The sequence below is a fragment of the Gymnoscopelus braueri genome, assembly GCF_963280865.1.
Source record: "Gymnoscopelus braueri genome assembly, chromosome: 13".
NCBI lineage: Eukaryota > Metazoa > Chordata > Actinopteri > Myctophiformes > Myctophidae > Gymnoscopelus > Gymnoscopelus braueri.
In genome coordinates this window covers 1,971,584-1,982,721 of record NC_137615.1, presented here as the reverse complement: position 1 = coordinate 1,982,721, position 11,138 = coordinate 1,971,584, and positions in this window count along the sequence as shown.

The following is an 11,138-nucleotide window of genomic DNA, read 5'->3' as shown; positions in this document are numbered from 1 at the left end:
TGTATATGATGGAGAGAGAGAGAGAGAGAGAGAGAGAGAGAGAGAGAGAGAGAGAGAGAGAGAGAGAGAGAGAGAGAGAGAGAGAGAGAGAGAGAGAGAGAGAGAGAGAATAATGTCAGGACAAAGAAAGAAAAAGAAGAGAAAGGGACATACGGTACTAAGATGAAAGAGACAGAACAATGAAGAATGCTGTCGGTTTAGTAAGAGAAACATCAGTGTTTTTTTCCGTCTTTTGCACAGCACTGTTCTTTCAACAAAACACAAAAAGTATTGAAACTGGACTTTTTTTTAATCTCCAAAACTATAGACCTGCATAATATCGTCATAATCATTTCCACGTTGTGTGTGTGTCCCAATCTTTGAATATATTTAAAGTGAACATTTTAACTCAAATCTTTGCTTCTGGGGGATTCTACAAATGTCCTAACAGTTTTTTGAAAAAACGTATGTTGCTATAATCAGTGGTTCTCAAACTTTTTCATGTCAAGGACCCCCAACAGTATATGTACTAACTAGACCATACCTGTCCGGGGATATGAGCATCCAAAGTATGTGCAGTGTGGGTTATGTGCTGTGAACAGTGTGGGTTATGTGCTGTGAACAGTGTGGGTTATGTGCTGTGAACAGTGTGGGTTATGCACTGTGAACAGTGTGGGTTATGCTCTGTGAACAGTGTGGGTTATGTGCTGTGAACAGTGTGGGTTATGTGCTGTGAACAGTGTGGGTTATGCGCTGTGAACAGTGTGGGTTATGTGCTGTGAACAGTGTGGGTTATGTGCTGTGAACAGTGTGGGTTATGTGCTGTGAACAGTGTGGGTTATGTGCTGTGAACAGTGTGGGTTATGTGCTGTGAACAGTGTGGGTTATGTGCTGTGAACAGTGTGGGTTATGTGCTGTGAACAGTGTGGGTTATGTGCTGTGAACAGTGTGGGTTATGTGCTGTGAACAGTGTGGGTTATGTGCTGTGAACAGTGTGGGTTATGTGCTGTGAACAGTGTGGGTTATGCGCTGTGCACAGTGTGGGTTATGCGCTGTGCATAGACAGTACATCAGGGATGGAAAGTGACTTTGTACTTGGTACCTGCAACAGTTCCACACACATGCGCGCGCGTCATGGTCCGCTTGTAGTGGCAACACCGGCGCTTGTATCACGCTCATGATTTGGCTAACGCTTAGCACCAAAAGCTAACAACATACTCTGGGGACCCCGTGGCAGCGCATGGCCGTGCATGTGCACGTACGTGGCTGCGTGTGTACGCGCACGTACGTGGCTGCGCGTGCATGCGCACGTGGCCACGCAATGCGCAGTAACGGCGAAAACTCCGGCCGTAGAGTTAAACAGAGGTGCGGGAAAAGGCTGTTGTACGGCTTGAATCTGGGTAAAGTGAAAAACGGGCGTCGGTGTTCTGTGCGCATGCTGATGGTCACTGGCCGTGTGCAAATACAGATCAATTGCTCCAGGCACTGAGGAGAACCGGACAGAAGAGATTTGGGGACAGACAGACAGACAGACAGACAGACAGACAGACAGACAGACGGACAGACAGACAGACAGAGCTGTGGAGGATTTGGCCGCCGATATACAAGCTATGAGCTTGTATATCTACTATTTTTGAATAGCTAAAGCAATCTGAAGTGACACAGATGCGTTCCCAGTCTTAACGGATGAATCAGTAGAACGTCATAACGGTGCCTAACCCAGAACATGGCCTGTGAACGTGCATAGTGACTCAGTGACTCAGGAGGGAGAGCGGCTCGCTTGGGAACAGGAAGGTTCCCGGTTCCATCCCGGCTCCTCCTAGCTGGGTTAGTGTCAAAGTGTCCTTGAGCAAGACACTGAACCCCTACAGGTTGTTGGTGCCTTGCATGGTTTCCTCGCTGGCGGGCTGGCTGTGTGTGTGTGTGTGTGTGTGTGTGTGTGTGTGTGTGTGTGTGTGTGTGTGTGTGTGCACATTACAAAGTGCTTTGGATAAAGGTATATACACAGGATCATCTGTAACAAATTAGAATAATGTGGACAATGTCATGTACGCCTGACATAATCATCAAGATTTAAAAAAAAAAAAAGTTTGCAATATCTCACTTTAAGTGTAATGAATGTAGAATGTGTGACACATTTTAGATGATCCTGTAAATGCACCATTTAACCCTATGTCCATAAACATAAACATAAAGGTAATGTTGATATGATGCAACATTACCTTCTTCTCTGGCGATTGGCTTGGCTGCAGAGGCAATGCATGTGTATGCATGTGTGTGTGTGTGTGTGTGTGTGTGTGTGTGTGTGTGTGTGTGTGTGTGTGTGTGTGTGTGTGTGTGTGTGTGTGTGTGTGTGTGTGTGTGCGTCTGCGTGTGTGTGTGTGTGTGTGTGTGTGTGTGTGTGTGTGTGTGTGCGTCTGCATGTGTGTGTGTGTGTGTGTGTGTGTGTGTGTGTGTGTGTGTGTGTGTGTGTGTGTGTGTGTGTGTGTGTCAGCCTCCCCCTCCCCCTCTCCCATGCAGCAGCACTCATCTCCAGATCACCTGCTCAGGTGTTGGTCCCGGCAGCCACAGATGTTAGCATGCGGCTGCTATCAGCGTGTGCTAATAGAGGAGTGTTTAAAGGAGTAGCACGTAAACACAGCTGTGGGGAGGAGCTCAGATTACAGTGGCGGGACAGACAGACAGACATAATAATGATGAAGAGTCATAAGTACAGAGAGGAGCTGTCTGATGGGACATATCCAGGTTATTTATACACTTACATGCTTCTGACCAGCAGACGTAAATAACCTGGATGCCACATGGGCAATGTACTGGACATGTAACTGAGTACATTTACTTGAGTACTGTAGGCTACTCAGTGGTGGGAAAAGTACTCAAATGTTTTATTTAAGTATCAGTATCAATATTGCAATATGGAAATACTCGGTTACAAGTAAAAGTGCGGAATTCAAAATGTATGTATGAGTAAAAGTACAAAAGTATTGGCATCAAAATATAGTTAAAGTACCACAAGTAAAATACTAAAATGTTTGAAAATAGCAGATCTACAATCTTACAATGCGTCGCGATGCGACGCATTGTAAGATTGTAGATCGGCTATTTTAGTAGTAGTTACAATCTGCAGAGTAACTAGTAACTAAAGTTTTCAAATAATTGTATAGTAAAAGTACAATATTTGCCTCTGAGATGTAGTGCAGTAGAAGTAAAAAAAAAAAAAAAGGAAATACTCCAGTGAAGTAAAAATACCTCTCAACTGTACTTAAGTACAGTACTTGAGTAAATGTACTTGTATTTACTTACTTTACACCACCGACTGTACTGTAGCACAGTGGTGTGTCCCCCCGCCCCCCCCCCCGCCCCGGAACCACCACCCTGATAAGCACTTGGAACAGGAGTTAAGCACTGCTTTAGCACCTTGTTTTAGTATCTGTTCTTTACTTGAGTGTTTTTGTATTTTTTTGGACACTCCACAGACATATTGTATTTTTGACTGTATTTCAATCAACACTAACAATCACAAAAACACATTTCACCCACTGTTTCACCCACTGTTTCACCCACTGTTTCACACACTGTTTCACCCACTGTTTCACCCACTGTTTCACCCACTGTTTCACACTGTTTCACCCACTGTTTCACCCACTGTTTCACCCACTGTTTCACCCACTGTTTCACACCTGTAAACCTGTGATGTAACTGACTCTGATTCTGATTAATACAATAAATCACGAAAAAGGTTGATATTGAAATGAGACCAAAGCTGCCTACCGATGAGGTCACTGGTAGGCAGGGTTCTGAACTGTCCACAGCCCTCCTCTGAGACACAGAGAAAGTAGACGGAAACGGTGCCACATTATAATGAGCATTAGAGAGGACCAATGATCGTATGTGTTTGTTTAACATACAGTATTTATTGACTTTCAGGATTCCTGAGATTTTAAAAAGACAAATAAAAAATACACATCTATCCATCCATCCATCCATCCATCCATCCACCCATCCATCCATCCATCCATCTGTTTTCATTCACTGAAACACAAGCATTATGGTTTATACAATAACGGTGCAACGTTAACCAACCACCACCACACCACTGGGGCCGGCAGTGGCTCAGGGGTAGAGCGGCTGGATGGCAACCGTGAGGTTACCAGTTTGATCCCTGGCTCCCCCAGAGTTAGTGTAGAAGTGTCCTTGAACAAGACACTGACTGAACCCCCTAATCGCTCCTGATGAGCAGGTTGGTGCCTTGCATGGTTTCCTCCTCCATCAGTGAGTGAATGTGTGTGTGAATGGGTGAATGTAATGCACAATCTATGTAAAGCGCCAGAGATGGGGACTAGAGTCAGAGACTCGTACTCGAGTCGCACTCGAGTCGGCCACAAATGAGACTCTAGACTTGACTCGGACTCGAGCTCAAAGACTCGTGGGCAATCTTTATTTTATAGGTTTTTTTGGACGCATTAATGAATGAAATGCCCCTCCCTCCCGCAAAGGAACCTCCAGTGCGCGCTGCGCGGAGCTGCTGTGTGTGTGGCCGCCGCTGTGTGTGGCCGCCGCGGCCTTTCATCATAAAGTTTGAATATAAAAACGTCAAAATTAAACAAACATATTTAGCTCAGTATCACCTCAGTTATCTTGGCATATGCTTAAATGTTTTATAAGATGATCGGATCATCTGTGACAGCACGTTTAGGAAACGTCTCATTTTCATTTTGCGCCGCTGTCTAGTTAAACCCGGCTGGGTGAATATTCAACACTTCACCACGGTAAACACTACGTTCATGTTTACTGCATTAAAGCTGTGGTTCTCAACCTTTTCAGGCCGTGACCCCCCAAAATAATCATATTTGAAGTGGGGATCCCCATTTAGTTTGACTCGATTCCACAGATAAATATTGTGAAAATAGCAGATCTACAAGCTCACGAGGCGTTGTGAGCTCCGTTGTGGTCCCGACTCCCGACCCACAGGTTGAGAACCACTGCCTGTTGTTGACCACGTAATGTAATGTTACAGACCTTACAGGTTTATTTGGTTTCCAAAATGCTTAGTATTGTACACTCTGTCGTGCCTCATTTTTTAATCTGCCCAAAATAACAGATCTGTAAGCTGTCGACACGCCATGACGCGATGCGTTGATAGCTTGTATGTTTGTTATTTTGGGTAGCCAGGCGATGCACATTACGCGTCGTAGCAATGTATCTGGGTTTGAGAGGCTCTGATTGATGTAAACTTACAGTAACCTACTAGATTATAGCTGTCAGTTGTCACAATATTGTAGCTCTGTTCGGGGATTAATGCACAAAGGTGGATGATGAAAAGTTGCACTTTGCGAACGGGGACAATACAATGGACATAACTGCGTCACTTCAGAGGAAACTAAATGGAGCTTCAGAGATGTTCACAGACCCCTGGTTATCCATTAGAATGGTGGAAATGGAACGTAAACGATAACAGCCAACGTGAGTACATATCTTTCCTGAAACTGGCCAATTTATGCTACTGTATGTGACTGTGTAGCGCCCGGCCCGGCCAGGGGTCGGTCGGGGGAGGTCCGTAGGAAGGTATGAGCGTTCTCAGACATGTCAATCTTCCTTAATAAAACATATGTAGACTAACTAGCAGCAGTAGTCTTGGTCTGGCTGTGTGTGAGCCTTCCTCAGTTGAGCTGCGCTATAAGATGCAAAGGAGCCTAAATGAATGTATCCTACTACTATTTTGATAAACAATCATTCTGTGCATTTCTCACTTCGGGTTGGGTTTGTGGACCATCGTAACTGTACTTCAGCCTTAGGCTACATCGTATAAATACATTAAGAGAATAACCCCAAAAAAGAGACTTGAGACTTGACTCGGACTCGACCCTCAAAGACTCGAGACTCGACTTAGACTCGAGCTCAGAGACTCGTGGGCATCTCTGTAAAGCGCTTTGGATAAAAGCGCTATATAAATGCACCATTTACCATTTACCATTTACCACTAATGTACATATAGTTCAGCACAGCGTGGCCCCCTCTAGGCCATTCATGAGAACTGCAGGCCTGAAAAGCACTTCAAATCCAGCGTAGCTTCCTTGCCGTCTGGACTGGAGTCAGGGTGAAAGGAACGATAGTTCCGCCACTAATGCAGTTCCACCACGACGGCCGCGTCTACCATCTGACACGCTGCGCTGTTCACACCGTCCCATTTCTCCTTCCTGTTCCTGTTCCTGGCCCCGCCCCCCCGCTCCGCCTTATTCTGCTGCGTCTCATTGGCTCCTCCGGCCGTCAGTCTGTAGTCCGACGAGGAGGAGGGGGCGGGGTCAGAGTTCTGCAGGGAGGGGAGGCGTGGCAGGTAGAAGTGGGCGGGGCACGTCGTCATGGCGGCGGTCTCTGAGTGGTGGTTGGCTGCGGGGCAGTGGTGGGCGGGGCGTCTGTTGATGGGGGCGGGCCGAGAGACCACGTGCAGCTCGCTGTGTTTTTCTGATTGGTTGAGCTGTTGGCAGGACAGATGATGAGGTGTTTTACTTTTTCATGTCATGGATGGACCCCCACATTAATATGAAAATATTACAATTATTCAACATTTTTCAGATTTATTTTTTGTTTAAAAATTGTAAAAAAAAAAAATCCAAAATAGCAGACAAGCTCACAACACGTCAAACCGCGACACATTGTGAGCTTGTAGATCGGCTATTTTTGAAGAGCCAAAATATGAAATAGCGTTGAAGTGGTTAAACAGATTTGACTATAAAGCATTGTACCTCGTATGCCAGAGTATTGTGGTCTTCTTTGACCTCAGGGCTCACTGACTGGTACTTATTCATTTATAAATCTATCCTTGGTTTTTCTTCCCTGTCTTATCGTGGTGGGCACATTAAACACAAAACTAGTAACTACAGCCTACGATCAAGTGAGTCCCCGCTGCTTATTGCTCCTAAAGCTCTGAACTTGGTAAACAAGCCTTCATGTGTGCTATAGGAGTGCGCAATGACCATTTTCACCTCCTCCTCCTCCTCCTCCCCCTCCTCCTCCTCCTCCTCCTCCTCCTCCTCCTCCTCCTCCTCCTCCTCCCCGCCCGGCTTCCTTCCCCTGAACACGGGCCAATAGTGTTCATGTAGACGCTGGACAAAGCCAGATGCACCATGATGGATTAGAACCCACAACCTCCATGGTGGTGGCCCTACTTTACTGTTCTGATCATCATCATCATCATCATCATCATCATCATCATCAGAGGTCAACTCACCTGAGACCCAGCAGGCCAGGGGGCGTGGCCTCCAGCAGGCCAGGGGGCGTGGCCTCCAGATCTCCACTCTCCAAAGGGACAGTTACTGTTCTTCCAGTTGGACAGTTTACACACTGACCCCCCGACTGGACCATGAACACAGAGACACAGTTTACACACTGACCCCCCCACTGGACCATGAACACAGAGACACAGTTTACACACCGACCCCCCCCACTGGACCATGAACACAGAGACACAGTTTACACACTGACCCCCCCACTGGACCATGAACACAGAGACACAGTTTACACACCGACCCCCCCACTGGACCATGAACACAGAGACACAGTTTACACACTGACCCCCCCACTGGACCATGAACACAGAGACACACACAGTTTACACACCGACCCCCCCACTGGACCATGAACACAGAGACACACACAGTTTACACACTGACCCCCACACTGGACCATGAACACAGAGACACACACAGTTTACACACCGACCCCCCCACTGGACCATGAACACAGAGACACACACAGTTTACACACTGACCCCCCCACTGGACCATGAACACAGAGACACACACAGTTTACACACTGACCCCCCCACTGGACCATGAACACAGAGACACACACAGTTTACACACCGACCCCCCCACTGGACCATGAACACAGAGACACACACAGTTTACACACCGACCCCCCACTGGACCATGAACACAGAGACACACACAGTTTACACACTGACCCCCCCACTGGACCATGAACACAGAGACACACACAGTTTACACACTGACCCCCCCACTGGACCATGAACACAGAGACACACACAGTTTACACACCGACCCCCCACTGGACCATGAACACAGAGACACAGAAACACAGGTGAGTTGTTTCTACATGCAGGGCGCTGTGTAATGTGCATGCAGGGTTTGTGTGTATTTGTGAGGACTCACTGGACAGGAGAACCCGTCTCTCAGAGGCCTTCAGGGCTCCACTGGACTCCCACTTCCAGCTCCTCTCTGGAGCCGAGAGGGAGCAGCAAGCCTGAGGAGGAGGAGGAGGGGGAGGAGGAGGAGGAGGAGGAGGAGGAGGAGGATGAAGAGGAGGAGGAGGAGGAGGAGGAGGATGAAGAGGAGGAGGAGGGGGAGGAGGAGGAGGAGGAGGAGTGAGACAGAGAGATAAATAAATCCCACATAGTGTGAGGTAAAGTACATCTCTGCAGCACATCACACCCAGGGGTTTAGTTGCAAATACTGCTGCTTAGAGATACAAAAGGCAAGTGTGGGTTGTGTGTGCGTGTGTCGTGCGCCCTGACTCTCTGAGCGTGCGTCATGCGCCCTGACTCTCTGAGCGTGCGTCATGCACCCTGACTCTCTGAGCGTGCGTTGTGCGCCCTGACTCTCTGAGCGTGCGTTGTGCGCCCTGACTCTCTGAGCGTGCGTTGCGTCTGTGCTTTGCCATCCCGAGTGCGGGCATTTATAAGTGGCGTGAGCATGTGTGAGGGCAAAGCCGGCCAGTAGTGATTGATTGATTGATGTACTTTATTAATAAGACATGAGAACATCAGTACATGGAAGTACAAATTCACAATACAAGGTCTACTAAACTGGAAGACTCATTAAGCACGCAGCTTGTTTAAGATGAGATCCCCATGCACACAAATCATGATGACATATAAGAGACAGACAGATATACACACTACTATACAGAATGTCATACAATCAGCTTACAGGTTACTGGTATGAAGAGTGAAAAAACAATGTACAAGAGAAGAAAAAGAAATAGGGGGGGGGGGTAGCCCCCCCCTTATTTATTTTTCTTCTCTTGTAGGTTAAGACTTAGACAGGGGCCATTTTGAATTGCAGCCTCCTGAAGGTGTATCTTTAGGGCAGTTTTGAAAGTGAGTAGGGTTTTACACTCCTTTACTCCCTTTGGTAGAGCATTCCACATTTTTGATGAATAGCATGAGAACGAGTTAATTCCCTTAGTTGAGCCAAATCTGGGTTGCACATGATTTGTGGAGCTGCCTCTGGTGTTATGATCATGGACTTCATTAACATTTTGGAAGTATTTTGACAAATACAGGGGGATCCCAATGTTGTGGTGTATCTTGAAGACCAGGCCCATAGCAAGTTGCTGTACTCTGTCCTCAACCCTAAGCCATCCAATCCTAGCAAAATGAGCAGGGGTTAGATGGGTTTTGCAATTGAGGCCAAGAAGTTGCCTTACTAGTTTGTTTTGGGATGTTTGGAGCCTTGTTTTTAAGGCCTTGGAGGTGTTGTGATACCATGAAGTGCATGCATAATCATAATGACCTTGAATGAGGGCCCCTGCAAGAATCTTCAGAGTATTCTTACTGACTAGACGTCCAATCCTATTCAAAAAGCGTGTTCTTTGGTTAACCTTTTTTGATCACTCTTTCAGCGTTTTTGTTACCGGAGAGGTTTGCCTCCAAGATGGAACCCAGGTAGGTAATTTCCTCCTTTCTTGTGATAACATCATCACCCACTTTGATCGTGAAGCTCTCAGCCTTGCTAAGGTTAGGACTGGACCCAAAGAGGATGGATTCAGTTTTACCCAGGTGTAATGATAGCCAGGTGTAATGATAGCCAGGTGTAATGATGCGCGTCAGGAGCCCAACCCGCCCCGACCCACCCCGCTTCTCTCTCCCTCGCGTAAGAGAAAGTGTGTTGTGGTGGGGTTTTTTTCTTCCGTGGGTTGACCCGCTTCGCCCGCCCGGCGATAACTGCGCCGTAATCTATAACGCGTCCGCCCGCCCGGTTCAACCTACGGGCTACGGCTCAGCCTGCGCATCACTGTTTGTGTGTGTGTGTGTGTGTGTGTGGGTGTGTGTGTGTGTGTGTGTGTGTGTGTGTGTGTGTGTGTGTGTGTGTGTGTGTGTGTGTGTGTGTGTGGTGTGTGTGTGGGTGTGTGTGTGTGTGTGTGTGTGTGTGTGTGTGTGTGTGTGTGTGTGTGTGTGTGTGTGTGGGTGTGTGCGTTTGTCTTTTTAAGTGGCGTGTGTGTGTGAGTGCCGTTCTGTGCCTCCTGCTGGTGTTGTAATGAGTCGTCAATCACAACTTTTCATCAATAAAAAACTATTCCAAAATTCTTAAAAAGTATTTCATAAATAAAATGAAAAAACTAATAATTTCCGTAAGTGAAAATAGCAGATTGTGAGCTTGTAGATTTGCTATTTTCACTACTTTGGGTCCCCGGGCTAAGGTCTAATTTATCTTTTGGGTCTCGAGCTAAAATGTTTAGGAACCACTGCTCTACAGGTAACATATGCACACACACACACACACACACACACACACACACACACACACACACACACACACACACACACACACACACACACACACAGACACACACACACACACACACACACACACACACACACACACACACACACACACACATTGATGCCTTGAGCTACCTTGGAGCTGGAGGAGATGTTCTGTTGGACACCTGAACCTGAACCAGGACCAGGAGGAGGAGGAGGAGGAGGAGGAGGAGGAGGGAGGTGCTCCCCTGTCCTCCAGGACCTCAGGCTCTGGTTCTGCTGCTGGAGGTCCAGGTGGAGCACAGCCTTGGTCTGCAGCTGGGGCAGCAGCAGGGTGTGGTGGTGGTGGTGGTGCCTCCTCTGGGACGATGGGAGGTCATCAGGCATCATCATCAGGGCTCTGGTGGTCCTATCAGACTGAGGCTGAATGAAGGGTTCATCCTCCGGGGTGTTTGGTGGCTGCTGGTACGGCTCAGACCGGGGCTGGAGCTCAGAGGAGGAGGAGGAGGGGTGAGGAGGGTTGTTGGGTTGAGGCTGAGGTAGTTTGGAGATCACTGGACCCACGTGATCCTCTACCAACGCACTGAGCTGTGGATGGATGCACAACGCTGGTTAGCCCACTTTAACCCACTTTAGCCCACTTTAGCCCACTTTA